A 5,467-nucleotide genomic window follows, 5' to 3' on the forward strand; every position below is an offset into this window, starting at 1 on the left:
TTTCGTGATGGACTTCACCCTGATATCAAGCTAGCACTGCTCATTCAGGACTTTGCAACCTTGGTGAACAAGGCTATTCAGGTTGAGACTGGTCTTCAGGAACACCAGGGATCCCTTAGGCGCAGCCGTGACGCTGGCTCATCTTCGGGCCCATTAGCGCAGAAGCGTCGGATATGGATTCCCCACAGACATGTATATCCCCGGTACACCGCCGGAGGCATTCACATATAGTCATATCTTGTTCTAAGAATCGAGTTGTAATTCTTGAGTTGTTAGAAAATAAAAGTGTGATGATCATCATTATTATAGCATTGTCCCAAGTGAGGAAAGGATGATGGAGACTATGATTCCCCCACAAGTCGGGATGAGACTCCGGACGAAAAAAGGAGGCCATAAAAAAGAGAAAAGGCCCAAATAAAAAAATTATGAGAGAAAAAGAGATAAGGGACAATGCTACTATCCTTTTACCACACTTGTGCTTCAAAGTAGCACCATGATCTTCATGATAGAGAGTCTCCTATGTTGTCACTTTCATATACTAGTGGGAATTTTTCATTATAGAACTTGGCTTGTATATTCCAATGATGGGCTTCCTCAAAATGCCCTAGGTCTTCGTGAGCAAGCGAGTTGGATGCACACCCACTTAGTTTCTTTTTGAGCTTTCATATACTTATAGCTCTAGTGCATCCGTTGCATGGCAATCCCTACTCACTCACATTGATATCTATTGATGGGCATCTCCATAGCCCGTTGATACGCCTAGTTGACGTGAGACTATCTTCTCCTTTTTTGTCTCCTCCACAACCACCATTCTATTCCACCTATAGTGCTATGTCCATGGCTCACGCTCATGTATTGCGTGAAGATTGAAAAAGTTTTGAGAATGTCAAAAGTATGAAGCAATTGCTTGGCTTGTCATCGGGGTTGTGCATGATTTAAATACTTTGTGTGGTGAAGATAGAGCATAGCCGGACTATATGTTTTTCTAGGGATAACTTTCTTTGGCCATGTTATTTTGAAAAAGACATAATTGCTTAGTTAGTATGCTTGAAGTATTATTATTTTATGTCAATATTAATCTTTTGTCTTGAATCTTTTGGATCTGAATATTCGTGCCACAATTAAGAAGAATTACATTGAAAATATGCCAAGTAGCATTCCGCATCAAAAATTCTTTTTTTATCATTTACCTACTCGAGGACGAGCTAGAATTAAGCTTGGGGATGCTTGATACGTCTCCAACGTATCTATAATTTCTGATTGCTCCATGCTATATTATCTACTGTTTTGGACATTATTGGGCTTTATTATCCACTTTCATATTATTTTTGGGACTAACCTATTAACCGGAGGCCCAACCCAGAATTGCTGTTTTTTTGCCTATTTTAGGGTTTCGAAGAAAAGGAATATCAAACGGAGTCCAAACGGAATGAAACCTTCGGGAACGTGATTTTCTCACCGAACATGATCCAGGAGGCTTGGACCCTACGTCAAGCAACTAACAGGGAGGCCACGAGGTAAGGGGGCGTGCCTACCCCCCCCCCCCCCCCGGCGCGCCCCCCACCCTCATGGGCCCCCTGTTGCTCCACCGACGTACTTCTTCCTCCTATATATACCTACGTACCCCCAAACGATCAGATACGGAGCCATAATCCCAATTCCACCGCCGTAACTTTCTGTATCCACGAGATCCCATCTTGGGGCCTGTTCCGGAGCTCCGCCGGAGGGGGCATCGATCACGGAGGGCTTGTACATCAACACTATAGCCTCTCCGATGAAGTGTGAGTAGTTTACCTCAGACCTTCGGGTCCATAGTTATTAGCTAGATGGCTTCTTCTCTCTTTTGGATCTCAATACAAAGTTCTCCCCCTCTCTTGTGGAGATCTATTCGATGTAATCTTCTTTTGCGGTGTGTTTGTTGAGACCGATGAATTGTGGGTTTATGATCAAGTTTATCTATGGACAATATTTGAATCTTCCATGAATTCTTTTATGTATGATTGGTTATCTTTGCAAGTCTCTTCAAATTATCAGTTTGGTTTGGCCTACTAGATTGATCTTTCTTGCAATGGGAGAAGTGCTTAGCTTTGGGTTCAATCTTGCGGTGTCATTTCCCAGTGACAATAGGGGCAGCAAGGCACGTATTGTATTGTTGCCATCGAGGATAACAAGATGGGGTTTTTTATCATATTGCATGAATTTATCCCTCTACATCATGTCATCTTGCTTAAGTCGTTACTCTGTTCTTATGAACATAATACTCTAGATGCATGCTGGATAGCGGTCGATGTGTGGAGTAATAGTAGTAGATGCAGGAAGGAGTTGGTCTACTTGTCTTGGACGCGATGCCTATATACATGATCATACCTAGATATTCTCATAACTATGCTCAATTCTGTCAATTGCTTAACAGTAATTCGTTCACCCACCGTAAAATATCTATGCTCTTGAGAGAAGCCACTAGTGAAACATATGGCCCCCGGGTCTATCTTCATCATATTAAATCTTCCAAGACTTAGTTATTTTCATTGCCTTTTATTTTACTTTGCATATTTATTATAAAAATACCAAAAATATTATCTTATCATATCTATCAGATCTCACTCTTGTAAGTGACCGTGTAGGGAATGACAACCCCTTATCGCGTTGGTTGTGAGGATTTATTTGTTTTGTGTAGGTGCGAGGGACTCGCACGTAGCCTCCTACTGGATTGATACCTTGGTTCTCAAAAACTGAGGGAAATACTTACGCTACTTTGCTGCATCACCCTTTCCTCTTCAAGGGAAAACCAACGCAAGTGCTCAAGAGATAGTAGATATCCTCATCAATTGGTCCTCATGATCAGTTATTGGATCTATTGTCTTGTTCAAACTTTTATTTGAGCGCAGGCTATCCTCAAATCAAATCAAAACAAACGATGTTCGTAATGCTATCTTACTCGTGGTTGATCCCTCGGGCATACACCATTACATCCTTTGGTCTGACCAATGCTATCACCGTGTTCACTTAATTATGGAATTCCATCTATATGGAAGCCTGGATGGCTTGTTGTTGAGCCCATTGACAACAATTTCATCTTGTGCATGATTCATGCTGAACATCTAAGTTAGTGTTGGAAACTTTGTAATAAATGGTTTCGTGTTCTGTTCATGAAGCATATGTTTGGATGAAAGAAGTGACTTCCTCTAATTCATGTCCATTCAATGCAAGTTGCCGCCGTGAACTTGAGAAAGCTTGTTTTTGCTTCCTATGGAATCATCCCAAGTTAGTCACGCATACGTGTGAAGTGCTCTATGGTTTGATAGGTTGGGCGCCTCCACTCCATATGTGTTCCTAGCACACCAAGCCACTGATTGATTTGTTTGAGGAAAAGGAGTTGTTGTACAAATACTTGTTGATGCACAAGATTCTGATATCCTCAATGATGGTTCCCCACCTGAACTCAATAGTGTTTTATTATAAGACTACTATGTGGCCATTCTTGTCTTGGAAAACATGCTCACATGTATGTAGCAGAACCAGCTCATGTTTTGGAGCTTGTTATCATAGTTTATTTCCCGAGAATCTCGCAACGTCATCTCGTCAGTTTGTGTTGTGAACTTTCTTTTCCAGAAATGGCGTCTGAAATATCCCGTTACCAACCAGATCTGAAACTCAGGCAGATATGATGGTTGGAACATTCCCAACATTTGCATTTTGTTCCTAGCTTGCACCGCCATTGTGCCAATTTCCCATGGGACGCCTTATCAGCAGTTGCTATCCAGGGTCATCTTCAAAAGTGGACTTACCAAGGGTCCCATCCATTTACTATGATAAGCAAAAATCATCCGTTGTGTTGTCTTCAACAAGGTAGTCCACATCATCCATTCTAGTCTGAGTATGCCATCCTTTCGAACTTCTTCAAACGATCGACTACGAATTTCCCTAGCCTGGTATGAAGAGTTCCAATGATCTTTGAATAAAAAGTAATTCTTTTTGCCACTTCAAAGAATAATCGTACAAGTCACCCCCTCCAAGGTGCCCCATTGTGGAATCATGGCAATTAACTCCTCGCTACTTTGACCCCGTCCACCATCTTCTTTAAGCATGGACTTGTTGCTTACCAAATTGAACCTCCGTCATTTGTTCTTCCATCCCTCTCATTCTGTGTTTGGACATCTCAGCTCAAGAGGTGCTCTGTGTCTGATTTCATGAGTTGATTATCAGTTGCTCAATCTTCGAGAACATCGATTATTCTAGAGTTTTCCCTTTCTTCTTGTTGTCATGATGGATGGAATTCTCAGAGCAAGACGTCAAGACAAATATGATGAATGGATCAACATCTTCAAGAAGGGCAATTGGATCATGAAGATCGTGTTAGCTTTGTGTCCCTCTGTCTTCTTACCTCATGTCTCGAATCTTGGGACGAGATTCTTGTTTAGTGGGGGTGAGTTGTCACAGCCCTAGCTCAACCCCTGTTGTCTTTGCTTGATATTCATGTCATCATGTTTAAATTCAAATGAAATTTGAATTGAGGGATTTTCAAAGCCTCATAAACCTTTTAAAAATGATCAACATTAAAATCTTCTCAAAGAAGCCCAAGAAAATGTTCCTGTTAAACCTTGAAAAATATTGGCAAGAATAAAATTCAAACCAATATTCTTGGAGGCTTTAAAATATTTATTTTGGGCCTTTGAATTAAATCACTAACATATTTGAGTTGGACATATTTCTATTATAAAAGAGATAAAGTTCAAATAATTTTTGTAAGTTTGCATGTGGCCTTGGACTAGTTTCCTGAGCTCACATAAAAATTTACGGAAATTTCTAAATGATTTGATGCTTCAAATCAGATCCAACAAATTACAGAAAATAGAAAACATAAAAGAAATGACAGAGAGAGAGAGGAACCCCACCTGGCTTACATGGACGGCCCATTATGCAGCCACCTGGACAGCCCAGCCCACCAGAGGGCAGAGCCGTCTTCTTCCTCCTACCAGTAGGCAGAGGGGAAGCGTGGCATGCGTGTGTGCGTGCCCGGCCACCTCCTCCTTGCCCTACCTCGACCTGATCCGCGTCTGGAGATGCCCGAGGCCCCTTCTCACTTTTCCCCTCGCTCTCTACTCTATCCCTCGGCTTCTCGTCCCCTCTCCCGTGCAGACCCGAACACGCCATCACCACCGGCGTCGTTGACCGTGGCCACCGGCCCTTCCTCACCCCTCCTCCATGCCTCCGAGCCCAGCGACCGTCCCTGAGTGTTCTCTATGAGCCCCCGGTCATTTCCCCCCGAACCCCGCCTCTGTTTGGTTGTCGTAGCCGCCGCCCCCTTGCTAAGAGCAGCTGCCGCCGCACGGGCTCGTCGCCAGCGAAGCCCCGGTGACCATTTAGTCACGGGCGTGCATCCGTTATGCTCGCCGCGACTCGTAGAGCATTGCTAGCGCCTTACCTCGCTCCTTCGCACACCGCAATCGCATCCCCGTGCGCACCC

Source organism: Triticum urartu, chromosome 5, assembly GCF_003073215.2.
Source record: "Triticum urartu cultivar G1812 chromosome 5, Tu2.1, whole genome shotgun sequence".
In the NCBI taxonomy this organism is placed as follows: domain Eukaryota; kingdom Viridiplantae; phylum Streptophyta; class Magnoliopsida; order Poales; family Poaceae; genus Triticum; species Triticum urartu.